The sequence below is a fragment of the Odocoileus virginianus genome, chromosome 7 (assembly GCF_023699985.2).
Source record: "Odocoileus virginianus isolate 20LAN1187 ecotype Illinois chromosome 7, Ovbor_1.2, whole genome shotgun sequence".
NCBI lineage: Eukaryota > Metazoa > Chordata > Mammalia > Artiodactyla > Cervidae > Odocoileus > Odocoileus virginianus.
Window position 1 is genome coordinate 65,232,595 of NC_069680.1, and position 22,369 is coordinate 65,254,963.

At 40.9% G+C, this 22,369-nt stretch overlaps 1 protein-coding gene across 1 annotated transcript in view; it reads left to right on the forward strand.

Annotated features, from left to right (window-relative positions):
• LRMDA (leucine rich melanocyte differentiation associated) overlaps positions 1–22,369 on the forward strand; it is a 1,164,713-nt gene that overhangs the window by 439,230 nt on the left and 703,114 nt on the right. The gene's annotated exons all lie outside the window — the stretch shown is intronic.

The following is a 22,369-nucleotide window of genomic DNA, read 5'->3' on the forward strand; positions in this document are numbered from 1 at the left end:
TGATTAGATGTGCTTAGATATGATACGTAAAGCATAGGCAGCAAAAGTAAAAATAGATGCGACTGCATCAGACTTACTTGACATCAAAGGAAACAACCAACAGAGTGAAAAGGCAACAAACAGAATGGGAGAAAATATTTACAAACTCTGTGTCTGATGAGAGGTTAATAATCACAATATATATGGAACGCCTAAAACTAATAGACAACAGAGAACCTGATTAAAAGATGGTCAAATTATTTGAATAGACATTTTGTAAAGAAGGTACACAAATGACCAACAAACATACAAGATGCTCATCCTCACTAATCATAAGATAAATGCAAATCAAAATCACATTGAGATATTACCTCAGACCCATTAGGATGGCCACTATGAAAAGAACGGAAAACAGCATGTATTGGTAAGGATACAGAGAAATTAGAACCCTTGTTCCAATTGCTTGTACTGTTGGTGGCAGTGTAAAATAGTGCAACCATTATGAGAAACAGTATGGAGATTCCTTAAAAAAAATCAGAAATCAAATTGCCATATTATTCTGTGTGTGTGTGTGTATATATGAATACAAAGCACATCTTGAAGAGAGATACTTGCACATACATAGTTATTGCAATATTATTCATGATAGCCAAGAGGTGAAAGTATCCTTGATTAGATGAATGGATAAAGAAAATGTGGTATATACACTTGATGGAATATTATACAGCATCAAACAAGAAAGAAATACTGTCACCTTATACAATATGGATGAACTTTGAGAACATTAATCTTAGTGAAGTAAGCCAGTCACAAAAGGCCAAACACTCTATTATTTCATGCACATGAAATATCTGAAGTAGTCAGAATCATAAAAATAGAAAGTGGAAAGGTGCTTCTCAAGTATGGGATGAGGGGAAAGATGGGAAAGGCAATTTGTGTTTAGTGGATATAGACTTTCAGTTTTGCAAAGTGAAAATGTTCTCAAGACCTGTTGCACAACTATGTGAATAAACTTAGCACTGGTGAACTGTGCATTTAAATGATTAAGATGATAAATATAACATTATGTGTTTTTATCACAATAAAAGTAACAGCAGGAAAACCAAAGTATGTGTTGTCAGTATCTTTGAGGAGTTTTGGAATTTAGTGAAAAGAGAAAAATATAATTGTAGCTTATTTGTAATAGAAATTGTTATAGTCAGGGAAGGCTTCCTAGAGGAAGTGGGTGTTGGACCTTGGTCACTGCAGCCCTTGATCCACTTAGTGGGCCCTTTTCACCTTCTGGCTGTTGCTGGGGCAGTTCAGCTTTTCATAAGACACAGCTAAAGTGGAGAGTGGGTCTTTGAGGCAGTAGAGGGGAGGCCTATTTCTTCACCAGCTAAAATTAGCAGCTTTCTACCCAAGGTCTCTTTTTTTGGCCCTGCTGTGTGGCATGTGGGATCCTAGTTCCCCAACCAGGGATTGAACCTGCGCCCTGTGCAGTAGAAGCATGAATTCCTAACCCCGGGTCTGCCAGGGAGTTCCCCCAAGGTCACTGTTAATTCAGCCTGCCTACACACATGCCTCTGCTCTGCGGAGACCCACTGATGGGACCCAGCATCACGCATCTAGCTGTAGCTACCTTGTTTCTTGCTTTCTTCCTGGGTTTTCATGCACATCTGCCTATTTACTTTCAAATTCCAAAGGAGAACTTGGCTCATAAATCTTCATGATACCCCAAAATGAAATTATAATTTTACCCACTAGAGTTGTTACCTTAATGCCTCTCTAATTATCTTGTGTACTCAGACTTTAGATACTCACTGGGGAGGAAAACCGAGAGCAGGGGTAGGACAACAGCCTGCATCTCTCTTCTGCTTCAGTGTCGCCTGGCTCAGAGATCTTCTCTTGGGAAGGAGAATGGGGCTTCTTTTGTCCTCAGGGCCATCATTGCCCTGCTTTGCTCCCTGTCACAGGGGCTGTCACCTGTGGGAGCATTTCTTAAGCTTTTTCACAAGCCAGCTTCCTTTTAGGTTTGACCAGTGGGAGACCCTGGCAGGAGACTGGAAGGCAGGAGGTAGGAATAAGCCAATGTACTTCCTTCATCCCACTCCACCTCTGTGGCTTCTCTGTGGGGGACTAAATCTCTATTATAGTCCTGATTCCTATAGGATAAGGCTTGCCAGGCTTTGGGCTTTGTTTAGTGACCTTGTCTCCATCCCCTCTTTCTCTCTTGACCAAAAAAAAAAAAAAAAGCTTGGAAGTGGGAGAGGTTTCTTGCTGTGGCTTCTCCATCATTTGTATGTCCAATTTCCTGCATTAAATTCCTTCTGTGGTAAATATTAGAAGCAGTGCCTATTTTCTACTCTTGACCCTGACTGATGCCGTTCTTTGGTATCTGACAACTTCTTGGTAGTCTATGGGCTTTCAGAAAGCCGTGATTTGGAAACAAACATCAGTTTTGGTGTGACTGCTGATTTCAGTAACAGGTATAGAGGAACACCGTTTGCTGACTCTGTACCCAGAGGTGGAAACGATTGATGATGGTGTGAAGGTAAACTGGTCTGTGCTTAATGATAGCATATGAATTGTGAAATGGGATGGAAATAAATGCTGGGCTCCCAGACTTTATTTTAGATCATAAATATGATAAACATAGTATTTTTATATTAAAGAAACTTCCATGACCCAGCACAGTTACTCTGTCCAGTTTAATAAGGCCATATTTATTATATGAGCACCTTGACCGTTGGGCATCAGGCCAGACATAGACTTTCAGAAGGAGAGTCCAGACTAAGATAAAAAAGGGTGTTTGGATTGGGAACTCATCTTCAGACTGTATTTATATTAGTCTGTAGCCATTTTTGCATCTAGTTTGAGATAAAACAGTATAGTGGAGTTAATATGAATGTTTCCAGTGATGGAGTCTTTTTGTTTTAGGAGGTTTAGAGTCCTTTTAGGCTGTGTTGGAGCTGTCCCAACAAACTAGTGAAGCCCTCATTAGCTTCAAGAGTTGAGTATTCCCATTAAGACTTAAAAATGTTCAAAACTTGGTATCATTTTCAACTTTTTTCTCCTCCTTGATTTTTCAGCTGCTGAGAAATACTGGGTGAGTAAGAAACAAATATTTTCTTGTTACCCCTGTAACACCATCTAGTTTTCTTACAGGGGAACTTGGAATCAGAATTCCTTACAGGGGAACAGTTTGGTGGTGGTGGTGGTGGTGTTCAATTTCTAAGTGGTATCTGACTCTTTGCAACCCCATGATCTGCAGCACACCAGGCTTCCCTGTCCTTCACTTTCTCCTGGAGTTTGCTTAAACTCATGTCCACTGAGTTGGTGATGCCATCCAACCATCCCGTCCTCTGTCACCCCCTTCTCCTCTTGCCCTCAATCTTTTCCAGTGTCAGGGTCTTTTCCAATGATTCGGCTCTTCACATCAGGTGGCCAAAATATCGGAAGGGCTTCAGCATCAGTCCTTTCAATGAATATTCAGTGTTGATTTCCTTTAGGATTGACTGGTTTGATCTCCTTGCAATCCAAGGGACTCTCAAGACTTCTCCAGCACCACAGTTCAAAAGCATCAGTTCCTTGGCACTCAGCCTTCTTTATGGTCCAACTCTTCACAGCCATACATGACTACTGGAAAAACCATAGCTTTGACTATATGGATGTTTGTTGGCAAAGTAGTGTCTCTGCTTTTAAATACACTGTCTAGGTTTGTCATAGCTTTTCTTCCAAGGAGTTGAGTGATATAGAAAACATCAAAGTCAAAGCAATAACATATTCAACAATATTTATGCACCAGAGACTTGGGTCCTGGGGTTTAGCATCTAAGAAATCTATCAGTTCCTGCTCTCATGGAGCTTGTAATCCACTAGAGGAATAAAGTCATTTAGGACTAGAACCAGGGAAGTTCAAGGGGTTGGAGAGCAGAGAAAAGGGTATCTAGATAGACTTGATAAGGTGAAATTTGAAAAATGAGGGAATTCACTAAGCATCAAGAGAGAGGACATCTAGTCACAGTATGCAGAGGTCTGGAAGGCATGAGCACAAGAAACTGTATTGCCTTATGGGAAATAACACAAAAGTATTTTAAAGTTGGATCTTTCCGAAAGTAACATAATAGCTTTTTTTTTTTTTTAATTGTTGTTGTTATTTTCTTAACCGCACCTAGGAGAAGATCATTTTAGTAGAGGTTGTTGTTCAACATGATTGAATATGATTGGGTATTATTACTTGCTGATGGGACTTAATTTTCTCATGTTTAAATGTGATCCATTATCTTGTGTCTAGAACATATTAAAATGACTTTAAAATGAGAAACAAGGGAACTCTGGTTATTTCAGTGCAAATGTACTTGTTTATTGAACTAAGCTGAAGGGTGCTGGGATATTTGAATCCTAACATGATGTAGATGCTCAAATCCCAGGGTTATACGGCTAGATTAACCATTGGTAATGCTGAGGCTGCCCAGGCTGCAGTGGGAACTCGGGTTTTATTGTCATTTTTTAAAAGCCTTATTCTGTTTGGTTTTTCCTGCTGGCTTCTCTTTTTCATTCTTTCATTCCTTCTCTCCTTCCAACTCAAAACTCATCAATTTGCAATACCCCTGATAAAACTCATTTATAATGCTGACCAAATTTTCTAGCTTCAGCCAGCTGTTCAGTTTTTTTTTTTTTTTTCCTGGTGGAAGGCCCCAAACTCTTCTCACTACTTGTTCTGAAGATAAATTAGCGACTTCTAAATAATGCAGTGAACCCTAATTCTCTTTGATTAGTAGCGAGTTAGATGATAGCGACCCATTGAAATTGGCCATCAGCATAAATAATGAGTGAATGAACTGATAAAATGCAAAGTCACCGGCCGTCATAAATCAAATGAAATCCACTTTCTCTGGAAGTCACTGAAATTAGAAGTCCATGCTCCTATTAATTATTTTGCCTTCTGAAGACGACAGTGTTATAAATCAGCCTTGAAAGGCCCTTCACTTAGGAAGCTGAAGGAGTGCGGCTGCCTGCAAATTGCTTTGTGTACGCACCTAATTGTTTCTTAAGTAATCCACCTTTGTAGCATGGCTTTGGGTAAAGAAGAAGGTCCTCTTTGGTGGTGATCCATGAATGTGGGCTTAAGAAGGGCCTTAAAAAGGGTCCAAGTGCAGTAGGAAGTTATCTGTCTTCTTCCCTAGAAAAGATATCCCCAGGGTCCCTATTATGCAACTCAGACCACATCAGGGCCAGGCACTGTGGGAGTGGTTTTCTATGGCAGGGACCAGGAGGCTGGCTGTAGGCCCCAGGCCATTTTATCATCCTGTCCCAACTCAACTTCCAGCCAGGCCAGAGAAGCCAAACTTCACATAATTTCAGTGAAAAACAAGATTTTTAAACTTGGAGAAAAAACAGGGATGGAAAACTTTGACTTGGCAAGTTCATTTTAAGAGTCATTATAATCTGCATACGTGAGGTGTGAAATGACACATAATTTTTACTGAACGGTGGGTGGGAAATGATATTCATTTAGGAGCCTATTTTGCGACCAACATTGAAAGAAAGCAACGTTCTGTGGAAAACAGGTTAATTATCTGATAGGATATGTTGTAAATGAGTTTCTTTTTGGACCACTACCTGTCATAGGTGAAGTCCTGAAGCTGAGACTGCTGTGAGAAAAACAGTTCTCTCTGGGGGATGGTCTCAAAATTTGGTCCAGCTTTCCCATGTGACCCTGGATGGTTAATGAATCTGGACAGAGCTCTTAAGGAAATTCTCTGCTTCCCACTGAGTGTGTGTTATTTTTGTTGGCCTCCGTGGAAACAATGATGGCAGTTTTATGGAGGTGAAGACAGACTTCAGTAGGAAGTAGTTCTTGGGACGTTGGGTGCTAGTCAAGGTACAGTGAGTGTCCACTTTCACTCACTTCGCTTCAGTGTGGCACTAGAAGCTATGGTTTGGGGATAGAGTTTTAAGGGAAAAAGAATTTTTTCTTTCTTTTCTCTTTCTGTTGACTTTTATTTCTTTGGCTCTTTGGAGTCTTAGTTGTGTAATGTGGGATCTTTTGTTATGGCGCATGGACTCTCTAGTTGTGGTCTGTGGGCTCCAAAACACACAGACCTAGTTGCTCCATGGTATGGGGATCTTAGTTCCTCAACCAGGGATCGAATTGCATCCCTTGCATTGCAAGGTGGATTCTTAACCACTGGACCATGAGGGAAGCCCTTCTTTTTTCAACTTCTTATCTGCTGCAGGCCTCCTGGATTCACCTGTAGGCCAGTGCACTAAAGGTAAATATGAGCCCTGAAGAATTTAAACTATCTCCTGGGTTATGTGTGGAAGCATATCCTCCTACTCCTTTGTGATACTTTGGGTGCTCTAGCCTGTTCTGAATCATCTGTATGAAGAAGGGGTGTGTGTTTTCTCATATAGCTGAAAGAACAACGTAGTTGTGAGTGGTATAAATTCTCCTGTAAGTGTGTTCTGATGTTGGGGTAAGTTGCTGCCAGATCATTTGTGAGTCTGGATAGCCCATTCTAAAAGCTAAACTTAATGATTGTATAAATGAGCATTATGTCATAAGGTAGAAAGGAGCAATTATTCCCTGGAATATTGAATCTGAAATGCAAAGATGTTCTGGGTTGTGTCTCTGAAAGCAGCCAAGTCTGTAGTTTCACAGTGGTTCCATGGGCTTATTCCACACCAGTGTCTCAATCCCTGGACACCTCCACAACTGCCTAATCCACAATGCCAAGCCTCCTTAGCTCTTGGCATCTTCCTCCCACAATGGTAGTATTCTACTTGTTGTGGGAGAGGGTTCATGGAAACAAACACAGCTCATGATCTTCCTTACCTGTTTCTGGAAATCCAGGAGTCACCTGCCTGTGTTCTGTGCTCCAGGACAGAACAAGACTCCTCTCCTAGAGTTGATTCCTCATGTATCTCTCTTGGTCTTTTCTTCACTTGGCTTCAATTTTGAAGTTTTGGTGTGTGATGGGAGTTGCAATAAAGACTGGCAGATTGTTGGAGACAGCAAGTAAGAGCAGGAGAGGAGTTCATCTGTTTGTAGCTCCAGTATTATTTGAATTTCCTTCTGCTTCTGAGGTTTATAGAGGATAAGCTAGATCCTGACCATCTATACCACTGTGTCCTTCTGGAATGAAACATTTATTGCTCATGGTTTGTGGGATTTCCACCATCCTTCTTTTCCTTGGGTGATGTTCCCTTGGGTGCCACATAATCAAGGTGACCGTATGTCCTGGCTTCCCAGGGAGAGTCTCAATTTATGCCTGTTTTTCTGATATAATTATTATTAATGACCCTCTTCCTCCCTTGATTCTTAAAAGTATTGAGATTTAGATGATCACCATATATATGATACTTGAAAGGAACTTTTACATGTGTTGCCTCAGCCTCATAGAGACTGTGGCATATTGAGAAAATCCAAGTTTTGGAAAGTGAATTTATCCCTTAGTGTATGACCTTGGGCTACTTAGGTTCTCTGAGCCTCTTTTTCTTTATTTATAAAATGAGGTTCATTGTACATCCCTCACAGACTTGTGCTGAGGATTAAATAAAACAGCATGTAAAGCACCTAGCAAATTGCTAACCAGATAGATAGGTGGAAGATAAAACATATGTACTCCTTTATTCTTTAGAATAAGCCCAGAGAGGGCAGACACTTTGCCATGCTTCTGAACCTGATTTTGTATTGCAAACAATTAAGTCAGCATCAGCCCCTGTGACAGAGAGAGAAAGAGAAAAAGAGAATCATCTCGTTGTGAAGAAAGACCCTCTCTTCAAACCTCTTGGAATGCCCCTACAAAGAGATGAAAAAGTCACATAGGAGAGAGATGCTGGGTTTTCTCTTCACGTGAACAAATTGAGGATTTATTGTTTGTAGCAAAAGGAACAGAAAGAGGTACAGTAAATGGCTTTGCCTTTCAAATGTAATGTGATGGTGAAAATACTATTGATCTTGAAGAAGCCTCTGTCTTTTCATCTGTGAAATGGGGATTAAAAAGATTGTAGTAGGAATTAAATGGGGCCACACACGGACAGGAGTCCTACAACTTGTACCAGCCTGGGCACACATGGCGGATCATGGTTTTCCTGCTTTTTGCAGAGCTGAGGCACCCAAACACCAGAATGCTAGGTCAGGAGTAAAATGACCACCGGGCGCAATGCCATTCTGTGTCCTGAGATTCCTGTGTCCTTTACAGTGATGCTCAGTAATACGTCGTTCTTTCTCTGAAGTCTCAGGAGGGCACACATAGCTCTGTTTAACTGGCCCAACAGGGATTGGCATTTTTAAAGCAATTTGTATGGCTTTATGGAGATTACTCTTTTTAATGTCTTTAGAGTAAAAAGAGTTTATTTTCCTCAAGATTTCTAGCCCAGATGGCTCAAAGTCTGTAGAAGAAGGTTATAAAGTGTTAGCAGCCCGGACTGACTGTCAGCTGTGACCAGCTCCAGGTGACCCCCTTGCTGCATGGGGCACACAGACTCTGAGGCCTTCTGTGCCTGTCCACTCACAGTGCCCCTCTGCCCACTCAGGAGAGGGAGGCGCCGTGGGGACCTTGCTTCACCTCAGTAAATAGCTGTGTACAGATCGCACCGGGCCAGCTGCAAAGGTCCTCATGGCTTGGAGGAGCCCTTGGTAGGAGAAGATAATACATACCTGTGCATTTGCATTCTTGTTCCTTCTGGTACCTTCCTCCCCACCCCCACCCACCCACTGATAATCACAGACGAGTCTGGCAACGAGTAAAGCCCTCCGCCTGAACTCTTGCATTAGTTGCGTTTGGTTAGCTAATACTTTGCAGAGCACCTACTATGTGCGGAGCAGCAGCAGCGCTCGCTGTGAGTAGCAGCCTCGTCCCCTGTGGTGTGTGCGGCGTGTGGTGTGTGGTCCGTGCTCAGTCGTGTCTGAATCTTGCGACCGCGTGGACTGTAGCCCAGCAGGCTCATCTGCCCATGGGATTTCCAGGCCAGAATACTGGAGTGGGGTGCCATTGCCTACTCCAGGGATCTTCTCGACCCAGGGATTGAACCCACAGCTCTTGTGTTTCCTGCATTGGGAGGCAGATTCTTTACCACTAGTGCCACCCGGGAAGGCCCTATGGTATTTCTGTCTCCCCCAAATTCAGATGTGGAAACTTAATCCCCAAGGTGTGGTATTAGGAGGTCGGCCCTTTGGGAGGTCGTGAGAATGGAACCGTTATAAATATAATTAATGTCCTTATAGAAGAGACCCCAGAGAGCTCCCTGCATCCTCACGCCAGGCAAATGCACAGGGAGAAGTATGCGGCTGGGAAGAGAGTCCTGATCCCAGGCTTCCAGCCCTCAGAACTGTGAGAAATACATTTGCTTATAAGCCGCTCAGTTTATGACATTTTGTTACAGCAGCTGGAACAGACGAAGCCATTGACCAGGTCACACACCTTAGAGTGGCAGAGCCAGAATCTGAACTTGGGCCAGCTGGTGCCACCATCCTTGCTTGACACCATTTTGTTTCTCATCCTCCTTCATTGTAATCTCTTCTTTTTGCCTATTGGGTTGTTTCTTTCTTTGCTTGCTTTACAAATTTCAGAGAAGATTATGAATGCTTTGGAGAATTTTGGCAGCAGTGGGGGTGGGGGGAGGTTGCCCTGCCATGTCCTTTTATTTATTGAATTATACAAGTACAGTATCCTCCATACTAGCTGCTAAAGCTCAGTTCTCTCTGACTGACCTTCAGCCTGACCCACTCTCTTCCCCAGATGTAATAACATCAGGGGTTTTCTATGTTTACTTTTCTTTCTTCTGTGAATTTATACACTCCCATACATAGATGCATATATATATACATACTAAGAATTTATGGTACTATATAAGATAAGTAGCTTGTTGTTCTCACTTCTTGGTATGTCTTGGGTAACTTCTGATGTCATGGAGATATACTCACCCTTTTTGACATGTGTGCAGCATTCCATGTTGCAGATATGCCAAGGTATAATTAGACTCTTAGCTTTCTGTGGGCATTTAGGTTATTAGTCATTTCTCCTTGTCACATAGATAATGAATGGCCTTGTTATGAGTCTCTCTGTGTACACGTGGAATTGTTTCTCTTGAGTATATTCTAAAAAGTGAAATTGCTTAATCATAGTGTATGCATATTTTCAGTTGTAATAGATACTATAAAAATTGTCCTCCAGTGATTTTTATTTATTTATTTATTTTTATTAGTTGGAGGCTAATTACTTTACAATATTGTAGTGGGTTTTGTCATACATTGACATGAATCAGCCATGGATTTACATGTGTTCCCCATCCCACCTCCCTCTCCGCCCGATCCCTCTGGGTCTTCCCAGTGCACCAGGTCCGAGCACTTGTCTCATGCATCCAATCTGGGCTGGTGATCTGTTTCACCCTAGATAATATACATGTTTCAATGCTGTTCTCTTGAAACATCCCACCCTCACCCTCTCCCACAGAGTCCAAAAGTCTGTTCTATACATCTGTGTCTCTTTTTCTGTTTTGCATATAGGGTTATTGTTACCATCTTTCTAAATTCCATATATATGTGTTAGTATACTGTAATGGTCTTTATCTTTCTGGCTTACTTCACTCTGTATAATGGGCTCCAGTTTCATCCATCTCATTAGAACTGATTCAAATGAATTCTTTCTAACGGCTGAGTAATATTCCATGGTGTATATGTACCACAGCTTCCTTATCCATTCATCTGCTGATGGGCATCTAGGTTGCTTCCATGTCCTGGCTATGATAAACAGTGCTGCGATGAACATTGGGGTGCATGTGTCTCTTTCAGATCTGGTTTCCTCGGTGTGTATGCCCAGAAGTGGGATTGCTGGGTGATATGGCAGTTCTATTTCCAGTTTTTTAAGAAATCTCCACACTGTTTTCCATAGTGGCTGTACTAGTTTGCATTCCCACCAACAGTGTAAGAGGGTTCCCTTTTCTCCACACCCTCTCCAGCATTTATTGCTTGTAGACTTTTGGATAGCAGCCATCCTGACTGGCGTGTAATGGTAAATCAAAACATGGGCCAAAGAACTAAACAGACATTTCTCCAAGGAAGACATACAGATGGCTAAAAAACACATGAAAAGATGCTCAACATCACTCATTATCAGAGAAATGCAAATCAAAACCTCCAGTGATTTTTATCACCATTCACTCTTACTAGTAGAAGTATCATTTGATGTGTTTCTGCCAAAATTTGATATTAGCATACTCTCAAAATTATTGCAAACTATTAACTATAACACAGTATATCTCATTGCCAATTAAGATTTTCATCTGCTTGCCAAATATGAGAATCATTTTATATATTCATCATCTAGTTTTTTGTTTTTTCTTTTTTTTTTTGAATTGCCACTATATATCATGTGCCCATTTTCCTATTGGCTTGTGTGACCCTTACTTACTTAATGATTTCTAGTAAGTCTTTACTGAGGTATACTTGGCCTCAATCTCTCATTTTGCAAGTTATTTTCTTCCTTCTTCTGTTGCCTTTCAACTTTATGGTGCTTTTTATTACACACAGGGTTTTAATTTTGATGTTGTCAGATTAACAGGTCTTTTCCTTTATGCTGTTTCTGTCTTATTGCAGGCCTTACCAGCCCTTAGGTCATAAACATATTCTCCTGTGTTTCTTTGAAAACTCTAATTTTATCTTTTAGGTATGGATCCATTGGAAATAAACAAACATCTCTATATAGATAGATATGCATATGAATACTTTCATGTTGAGATCAATTCATATATATATATATATATGAATATATATATGTATATACACATATATGCATTTCTTTCCCCCCCAAAATGGATAGCCAGTTGACTCAGAACCATTTGTTTTAGGCCATTTTGCTATCCATTTTGAAATTCTATTTCTTACCATCTATAAAATTTCTAATTAGGCACATATCTGAACTCTATTCTTTTCACAGATCTGTGAATAGAACAGGATTATGTTAGCTTCCTATGTCTTGAGAAGCTAGGCTATTATGGCATTTCTAACTCTACTCTTAAAGCCAACTATTGCTTGTGTGGCCCATCTTATCACTAACATTGGGTAGTTCTCATGGGCTCTAAACGAGGCATAAGAATCAGCATGATTTTTGGCAGTAAGATGTCCATCAGAAGATACAGGTTCTAATTTTAATTCTGCTGTACTCTCTATGGCCACAAATCACTTACTCTCTCTGTTATATGCTGAGGAACAAGTTAGATTGAGTAGGTTTGAAATCCTGACTGGTGCCTGCCACTTAATGACTGTGGAGTTTGAGGATAAATGCTTAACTTCTCTATCTCATCTATTAATAGGGATATTATCATGTACCTCTCAGGATGGTTTTAAGGAGTTTTTATGCAAATAATATGTTAGGGAACATTTTGCTAGTGATAAAACACTACAAAGACTAGAACTTCATACTAATATGTACAGGCCTTGTTTTTATTTTGGTCTGATAAAGTTAATACATCTTTGTCTCTCCTACCTCTGAGAGCTGTTCTGAACATCAAATAGGATGTCCTTTGATAAAATTGAAAATGCCATAAAGATTATTTATTACTGATGAATCCCAACAGGTGGAATATCATTGACAAATATTAACCAAGCCTGTAGGGTTCTTATAGTGAAGGAGGGTCATATTAATAGAGCATCTTCAGGCAAGATTTGGTGGAGCCAGATTTATGGTGTCCCTTAAGTCTTCACCCACTGGAGTGAAGAAAGGTATGGTGTTGGTCCTTTAGAAGGGTGCCGATGGTCTTTTTAGTGTGAATAATAGGCAGAGTGAAGACTGTATGAGTTCTTGTGCTAAGATGATCTAAGGGAGGGTAGAGCTGACCATCGGTTCCCTGATCTTATCAGTGGCTATAGCTAGTTTTGTGTTATTAAAAAAATGAAAAGTTTGACCTTTATTTGTTTATAAATTACTTAGTCCTTCTCTCTTTCTTTCCCTGCCTAACTCCACTTCAACACTTAAGAAACCATCAAAATACTAGGTCATTGGATATTAAAGTGGGAGACTAGAAAAAAGGAAAAAGAAAACATGAATTGGGCTCTTGTTATTATATTGGCAAATATTTTTCCTTCTGAGGGAAGCAGTGCTGTTGTGATGCAATGTTGCTTTGGTGACTCCAAGTGAACCATTTCTCCCTGTGTGCACACCTCAGTATAGTTCTCTTCCATGGTGACTTTGGACTTGCCTGATGGGACATTGACATGTGTGGCGTGCAAGCAGAAACTTGGTAAGTGTTCTCTCCTTGGCTTTGGTTTTGGAACATTTGCATTAAAGTCCACCCGACAGGTAAAGAATCTCAAGCTAGCCATGTGGAGAGAGAGGTCGCAGCCCCCAGTCATTGCCCAGACTCTTGACATGTGAGTCGAGCCACCTTAGGCTCTGTCCCCTGTCACCGTCTGGCAGCACACACATGAAGACTTGAAGTGAGAGCAGGAGGAGAGCTGCCCAGCTGAGCCCCTATTGGTACACAGAATTATAAGCAAATAAAATAGTGGTTGTTTACATCCACTCCGTTTGTTGGATAGCAATAGATAATTGTGACACTGGGTTAAAACACACACATGTATTAAACTCCATTTAATGTACGAGCATTCACCTGTTTTTTATATCTGAGAAGTTGGTGTTTTTAGATTTGAGTTCAGGCTATTTTACCTGAAGACAGTCATTTCCCTCCATAATGTAGTCCACTCTAAACAGCAAGGTGTGAGGCATTGCATTTAGAATGTGTCCACTTCATAAAGGAAAATATGGTGTAAGAAACATTGTCTGTTTCCTGTTTAGGCCAGTTCCCTTCCCTTTAGGCCCCCAGATCCAGAAGGGCCCATAGGAGGGGGTGTCTTGGTAAGGATATTTATTTCTGCAGCTTGCATCCACAGGGGAACCTGGGAGAATTTATAAATCCATCATTTCAAGTCATTAGGAGGCATGTTGGTCAGTGCAGGAGACTCTCTTCTCATTAATTCAGGAGAGATTTACTTGTGTCACCCTCATTAGTATTTATGGGATTTATCCACATCAATCGCTAGTGCATTAACAGGGAAATAACTAAACCTCCCAGGGTTTGTTGGTGCTAATAAAATGAGCTGGAAGTTCCAGAAATCACTGTGATCAGAAGTATTCTAAACCAGGGCCTGTAATTGATCCTTTCAAAGTACCCTCAGGATGTTTTCCTATTCGCTTCCCATCCAGTGGTATTTGCATATTAGCACAGTATCTAAAGCCTTCTGTGCAGGTTTCAGACTAGAGCCCATTTGGTACCATAAGACGATGGTGGGTGACCCAGTGGAGGGTTGAAAATATTGTTGTCGAACCAGAGAACCTAGGTAAACAATGGGTTAAGTTTCTTATAATTCTTCTTTGTTTGGTCCTGGCTTATAAAAAAAAAACCACCCTGCATGTAAATATATTTTTTATGTATTCTGAACATAAAGATAGCTCTGTCCTACCATATTGATTTATTAGATTCTCTGACATTTTAGTTGTGGTCGTTATGTTATATTTATGAGATGAATGTTGGATTCCCTCATTATGTTATCCTCATTTATTTTACATACTTTTATGGCTGGTTGTGCATCGCTTTACAGTTAAAGCTTTATTGCAGCTGTTAGCGTTGGGGGGAGGGGAAGGCAAGTAGTTATTGATCAGAATTTACATGTTTACTGTTGTAATCATGATTTATTTAATCTGTTTGCACATATAAATATAAGCCCGCTCTCTGAAATAAAAAATATATACTGTATCTATATTTTAGGAGCATTCTTGTCACTCTCATATGCTTTGGAGTAGTGAATTTGGGGTTGATCCGGTGTTCTGTAGATGAGCAGTTTCCTTGCAGCCTGTTGGTGAAGAGTGTGGCCTTTGGAGCTGGACTGTATGGGTTCAAATCCCACCTGGACAGCTTACTGCTTGTGTCTTGGACTGTGATATTTACCCTTCCATGCTTCCAATTTTCATACCTATAAAATGGTATTAGTACTTATAAACCATTGTGAAAATTGGAAGATTAATATTGGTAAAAGTACTTGGCACAGAGAAATTGCTTATTATTTGCTAGTCATTAAAACTCTAGTAAGTAGGTGGTAAGGTAGGTATATTGGAAAGGCTCAGTTACGTTCAAGTGGGAGCCTTGAATTTTGGGGGAGGGGCTGGCTTCCCTGGCAGCTCAGCGATAAAGAATCCCCCTGCAGTGCAGGAGCTGCAGGAGACTTGGGTTCAATCCCTGCATTGGGAAGATCCCTTGGAGGAGGGCATGGAACCCACTCCATTATTCTTGTCTGAGAATCCCATGGACAGAGGAACTTGGCAGAATCAGTCCATAGGGTCACAAAGAGTCAGATGTGACTGAAGTGACTTAGTACACACAGCAGATTTATTTAGGGGGAAAGTAGGAGATATATAGGTATAAAGTGCTTAGATATTTTCATTTTTTTGCAGAATTTTGTTTCAGTTCAGGTGATGAATTGTTTGCAAAATTATCTTAATCAGACTGTTTAATCTAGAATATCTGGGTCACAAGCTCCCTCTGGAAGACAAATCTAATTTGCTGAATGAGTGAGTGAATGAATGAATGCTGACCTATAGTTTTCAAGGAAAACCTTGGGTATGTTTGACATGTGTTTTATTTTTTAAATTTTAGTTGGAGTATGATAGTTGTATTAGTTTCTGCTGTACAGTGAAATGCATCAGCTATAGGTATACATATATCCCCTCTTTTTCGGATTTCCTGCCCGTTTAGGTCATCACAGAACACTGAGTTCCCTGTGCTATACAGTAGGTTCTTACTAATTACCTGTTTTATACATAGTGGTGTCTATGTGCCAATCCCAGTCTCCCAATTTATCCCACCCTCCTTTCCCCCCTTGAATATATTTTTGATTAAACAGATCAAGAATATTCAGAAGAATATTCTGACCAAGAAAGAGAAGGATTCACTGAAGTCCAAAAGTTAGGCTGAAGATTTATTTTCCTATATATTATCTTAAAATAGGTTTTCATTCCAGGTCTGCCATTAGTTAGCTTTGAAAGATCAGCCTCACTCTGCCTGTCTTCTCATCTGTCACTTGGGTTTAATAATACCTGTTTGTCAGGGCACTCAGAGCTGGTGCACTGGGACAAGCCTGAGGGATGGGATGGGATTGGGCGGGAGGATGGAGGGGGGTTCAGGATGGGGGATACCTGTACTCCCATGGCTGATTCGTGTCAATGTGGGCAAAAACCACTACAATGTTGTAAAGTAATTAACCTCCAATTAAAATAAATAAATAAAAAATAATATCTATTTGTGCTTTGTGCAATGCTCAGTCACTAAGTTGTGTCTGACTCTTTGCAACCCCATGGACTGTAGCCCACCAGGATCCTCTGTCTGTGGGATTTTCTAGGCAAGAATATTGGAGTGGGTTGCCACTTCCTCCTCCAGGAAGTCTTCCCAACCCAGAGATCAAAGCCACATTTCCTTCATTGGCAGGTGGATTCTTTACCCCTGAGCCAACTGTGAAGCCCCCCAGTACCTGTATAGAGTACAATAAAATAGTGACATGGACCCTGGGTTGGAAATCAAAAGACATTTTACAGCCCCAAGTCTGCCACTGGATAGCTCTTATAAAAGGCTTATTTATTTATTTTTTTTAAAGGGTCCAAGTCTCTCTCTGCAGGATTATGTTGAGAATCTGATGAGCTGATATTGGTGATAGGACTCCAGATACTGTAAAGCACTACATAAATGTTAGAAACTGTTGATGATGTCACCTAACAAAGGTGTTGCAAAGATGAGATGCTAAGTGATTTGAAAAGGCTCTCAAAGAAGCAGCACATGCTTTGTGACTATTGAAGACATAGGGAAGACTTGGCTCTATGATCCCATTATGTTCTGGGTGAGAATCCCAACTCTGCCCAAGAGACAAAGGCCTAAGAGAGCCCCAGACTCCCTGGATCCTTGGTTCCAAGGAACGTTACTCCTTTATTCAGCTCTTGTGCTACTATTTGCCCATATCCTCAGAGAAAAAATCAGTCTTGCCTCTGTAATTTCCTTATTGTTTGTTGGGTACAAGACTGTGTATTTTATTTGCAGCATCTAATGTAAGTCACATGTTCTGCCCTGGTACTGGCGACTCAGCATTTGCATTTTACACTTTACAATTTGGCAGTGATTCTTTGAAATAATTTACTTTTATCGTCTTGCTTCAGATTTTCAAGTAATAATCCATCTAGCACAGCAGTTTATCTGTTCTGTATATTCACTTCTGTTTTGAGGCTCTTGAGAATGAAATGATTTTTAATCAAATTTCTAGGCCACTCATCATAATTAGGTTTAGAATTATGAATTGTGTACACCTCATCATTACATCATACCTTCCTGTGATAAGTAAGTGAATCAGAGATCATCACAGGATTTTCAGAGCCCTTCAGGATGGTTTATGGCTTTTAAAGAAAAACCTCCAAGTTTCTCCCAGTAGCTTAAAACATTCTAGGAAAACCTGCAATGTTTCCCTTCTTTTTATCCTCTATCTGGCAAGGCTGTTGCTTGTTAACCCCCCGCCGCCCCCCACCCCCCGCCACCAAATCACTTGAACTCTGAAAATTTTATGTAGCTATGGTTTTAAGAAAAAGTTAATCAAAATTGAACCTCAAATATATTATGAGTGAAATAATTCATGCACAGAAGAGTACTTACTATATGTTTTTATTTTTATGTCATTCTAGAACTAGTCTGGAGTTTCTCCTGGGGGACAGAGATTAACTTGTGAAAGTGAAAGTTGCTCAGTCGTGTCCAACTCTTTGTGACCCCCTAGACTCTACAGTTCATGGAAGTCTCCTGGTCAGGATACTTTAGTGGGTAGCCTTTCCCTTCTCCAGGGGATCTTTCCAACCCAGGGATTGAACCCAGATCTCCTGCATTGCAGGAGGATTCTTTACCTGCTGAGCCACAAGGGAAGCCCAAGAACACTGGAGTGGATAGCCCATCTCTTCTCCAGCGGATCTTCCTAACCCACGAATCCAACCGGGGTCTCCTGCATTGCAGGCGTATTCTTTACCAACTGACTTATCAGGGAAGTCCAGCTTAGTGAGATGGTGTAAATTAGAAATGTTCTAGATCTTGATAGAGGTAGTTATACACACACAAGTGCCTGTATTTGTCAAAACTGATTAAATTGTACACTGAAGATCTATGCATTTCACTCTATGCAAATACATCTCAGGGGTTTCCCTGATGGCTCAGGGAAAGAATGGTAAAGAATTCTTTACCAGAGTTCCCTGGTAAAGAATCCACCTGCTAATGCAGGAAATACAGGTTTGATCCCTAGATCAGGAAGATCCCCTGGAGAAGGAAATGGCAACCTACTCCAGTATTCTTGCCTGGGAACTCCCATGGACAGAGGAGCCTGGTGGGCTAGAGTCCATGGGGTCATGAAAGAGCTGGACATGACAGCGACTAAGCAACAACTACATCTCAGTTAAAAAATTAATTATGACCTGTTGTTTTCATATATCATTTTAGGTGCATTTTTACCAATGACCATAAGCTATGGAAGATTTGAGGCAATATGGTGCATTTTCCTTATACCTTCTAAGCCAGGGCTTGAAGGAAAAGATGTTATATCAAAATACCACTTCTTCTAAGTCATTAGATTTTTGAAAAAAGTAATTTGCCAGCTCTGTTAGCCATGGATATTCAAGTGGGTATCTGCTGTCTGTTAACTTTTATAAGAAGCCGTTACTCATTCTAAAAATGTTCCCTTGTTCTGCCATTTGACTTATATCGAGGAATAATTTCTTGGCTAATTTTTTTGGGAGGGTACATGCTTCTGAAATACAAATCCACTTCTAATGAATCATTATCATGTACAACCATAAAGGTTATTCACTGAAAGCTTCAGAAAAAAAGCAATGAAAACTAATTTTGATTGTTAATGGAAATGTATTTTTAGTCTTAAAGAGCTTCCCTCGGCAATAATTATAGTTATGCCTCTTGGGTGTTTTGGGACTTTTTAAATTTACATCGAGTAGCTCTTTTTCATTTAGCAGTTAATCTTTTAACAGAGCTCAGCAAATTTGTTCTTCAGTCTAGTGTTAGGGAAGGATTGACAGAGATTTTATTTCTTTTCTATTCAGTTTTCTTTACCCCCTTCATGGTCCCTGCACGTGCCCAGGCCGCACTTGTTCTTATGTTAGGCTGTGTCCTGGGGTGACTGCGGTGACATGGGCAGCTGAGGCTGGCAGAGAGAGGCTTGAGGTGCAGGCCTTGCCTTCCTGCTGTCAGCGGGCGTCGGGACACAAGGAGCTGCCTCTGCCTTATGCAGCACAGAATTGCTGCTCAGCTAGTGAGCTCCTAGAAGGCTTTTGCTGCAAGTGGGCAAAGCTCAACACTGCAGCCTAAGGATCGGAATACACAGCCTGTAAGGAGACTGGCTTGCAGCTGCCCTGCCTCTGGTTTCAGACTCCAAAGTATCTGTAGGAAGATTCAAAACAACAAGATGCAGAGCTAAATTTTAGCAACTGAGACTGTTCGCTGGTTGTGCTGATTCTTGGCTGGTTTCAGAGAGAGGCAGGAACTGCTTAAGGAAGTGGGAAGGGGTTCTGGCAGGAAGTTTGCTGAGGTTCTGCCCTCTTGTTAAAGAACAGAATGGTGCCAATTAACCCAGTCACCTGATTAGAGAAAGCTCAAGCCACCACTGAGAATCCTTCTCCTGATGAAAAATGACCTCCCTCCCCTCCATGAAACTAGGGAGCAGCCAGACATTTGGGTATTTGCAAAGCAGCACTGAACATTAGGGAACAGTTTAAATTAATCCTGTGTACTGCGGCTCCGAGAATGGAACCAGCCCCACATGTCAATAAATCTAGATCTGTTTGAAGCTCATGTCACTAAATCTTCGTCTTGACTGTTTGCTGGTGGTGTCAAGAGCTGCCCTGGAAGATGAATTTGAGGGGAGGATGAAAAAGGAACCATATTAAACTGCAGCTCTGATAAGTTTAGTTAAGAGGCAGGAGATGTGTCCTTGCCATGACATTCAGTGGCTGATATTTGTTTCCCTTTAAATAATATGCTGTACATCTGTGAGAATGATGGTTTAGGGCTGGTGACATTGCATTTCCACCAAGGTTACTGCCTTCTGGACAGGCATGCTCTCCTTTCTTTCTCTATCCCACACCCTGTCAATAAATATCCTCTTGTTGGAGGAAGTGAGACACAGATTTTAGAGGTGACACCAGAGCGTCTTCATTTCTAGAAGCAATGAGGTTCAGCCCCTATGTAGGGAAAGGGTGAAGGGGTGGAGAGAAATTAAAGGGACTGTGAGAAGCAGTTTTCTTTATGAAACTGTCCCAGGGAGCCAATAGCACCCACTGGGGAGAGCTTTGAGAATTTCTTCTTGAAAACCTTGTTTTCATAAACTAAGATATGGAAAATCTGGGTACTCAGGACTTTGTGTTCTGTTTTTTCCTGCAGTTCCCCTATCTAGTTACCTTGTTTTTTCCTTACTGTAATTGCGGATCTATGACTTATGACAGCAGTCAGCAAACTTCTTGTGTAAAGGGCCAGATAGTAAATATTTTCAGCTTTGTAGGCCAATACAGCCTCTACTATAACTATTCCACTCTGTCCCTGCAGCCCAAAAGCAACCCTAGCCTATCTATAAACGAGTGGATGTGTCTATATTATGGCCACTGACACTTTTTTTTCTATGACATTTTAAAAAATATGTTTTAATTGGAGTAAAATTGCCTTACAATGCTATGTAACTTTCTGCTTACTACAACATGAATCAATTGTAAGTACACATATATCCCCTCTTTCTTGAGGCTCCTTCCTACCCACCCCCACTCTACCCCTCTAGCAGCTCAGAGTTCTAAAGCTGAGTTTCCTGGGACACTGACGTTTGAATTTGATATCATATCCCTTGTCATGAAAGATTATCCCTCTTTTGATTTTTTCAGCTATTTAAAAATATAAAAATCAGTCTTAACTTGCAGGCTGTACAAAAACAGATAGTGGACTGGATTTGGACGATGAATGTAGTTTTCTGACCTCTGACCTTTGTTTTTTCTCTGTCTTGTTGCTTTCCTTTTATCTGTGTGAAAAGATGATAGCTGTCTGTTTTGGGAGGGTGATATTGCCAACCTAAAGATTAAGTCCATGGCTCTATTCAGCCAAGAGATGTAGTGGATAAGGATGAAAACAAAGCTGGCTCTGAGGCAGACAACCCATGTTCCCACACCAACCCTTCCTTAATACTCACTAGCTGTGTGAACTCAGGTTGCTCAGTTAACCTCTCTGAACCCCAGTTTCCTTTTTCTTTTTCTGTAATTGGGTAATTATACTTTCCTTGCCTATATTACATGATTTTTTTTAATAGGTCAAGTTAAGAGAAACGAGAGTTCTTAGTAAACAATAAATCATTGTATGAATATAAGACCTTGGCATTGTTCTCAGTGCTTTACCCATGTAGGTTCTTCTTGTTAACTAGTTTGTTGTTAATATTAAAGGATTATACCGTCTCTATTTTAGCTGTGGAAATAGAGCTAGAATTTGACTTGTAAAAGGAAGAAAACAATATTCTTGTTTCCCCCCTTCTCTTAGACTCTCATGTTGGCTGTGTTATATCTGAGACTCTCCAACTTTTTTTAAACTATTTCTCCCAGTGCATCAGATGCTCAGCCTACATGAAATGATGCACTTTAAGCTGTCCCACTGCTCAGAAAGCTTTGCCTTCTCACAGTTTGGTCAATCTTAGTGACCCTTTAAGGCTCACCTGAAGTGCCTCCTTATCCAGGAAATCCTCATGGGTGTCTTCAACCCATGCAATCCTGTTCTATGTAAATGACTTGACCCCACCAGGACCATACCTCTAGAAAGATATCCTTTTCCCCAAAAGTCATAGAGCTTTTAAGAAGAGGGTAGATGCAAGGAGACTGCAGGTCAGCCAAGCAGAATGCTTTTCTGAGCAGGGTGTCCCTTTTTTGATTTAGAGTCCCTCTGAAATCATTTACTCCAGCCTTGTGGGAGAGAGGTCCAGATAAGAAATTAGGAAATTCTGGGGAAGTTACTCTGACAAGTGACATCACAGAACCGTTTTTTTTTCAGCTATAGTATTCCATCTGTGTAATCTGTTACACTTTTCAAACATGTTAATGTCCACTAGCTCTTTTGAACCCTGTCACAAACCTTTGAAGCACAGGGAACAAATTTCTAATTCCCACGTGATGCTGATGAAGCTTCTGCCCAGAGAGGTTAATTTAACTATACTGGTACCATGCAGATGGTTAATGACAAAGTTGAGAATGGAACCTAATACTAGTTACCATACTCCACTCCGTTCTCAACCCCAAGCTGCTATAAGCCCTGACCATGGGCTCTTGCTATGTGTGATATTCAGATTCTTGAAGGTGAGAGCA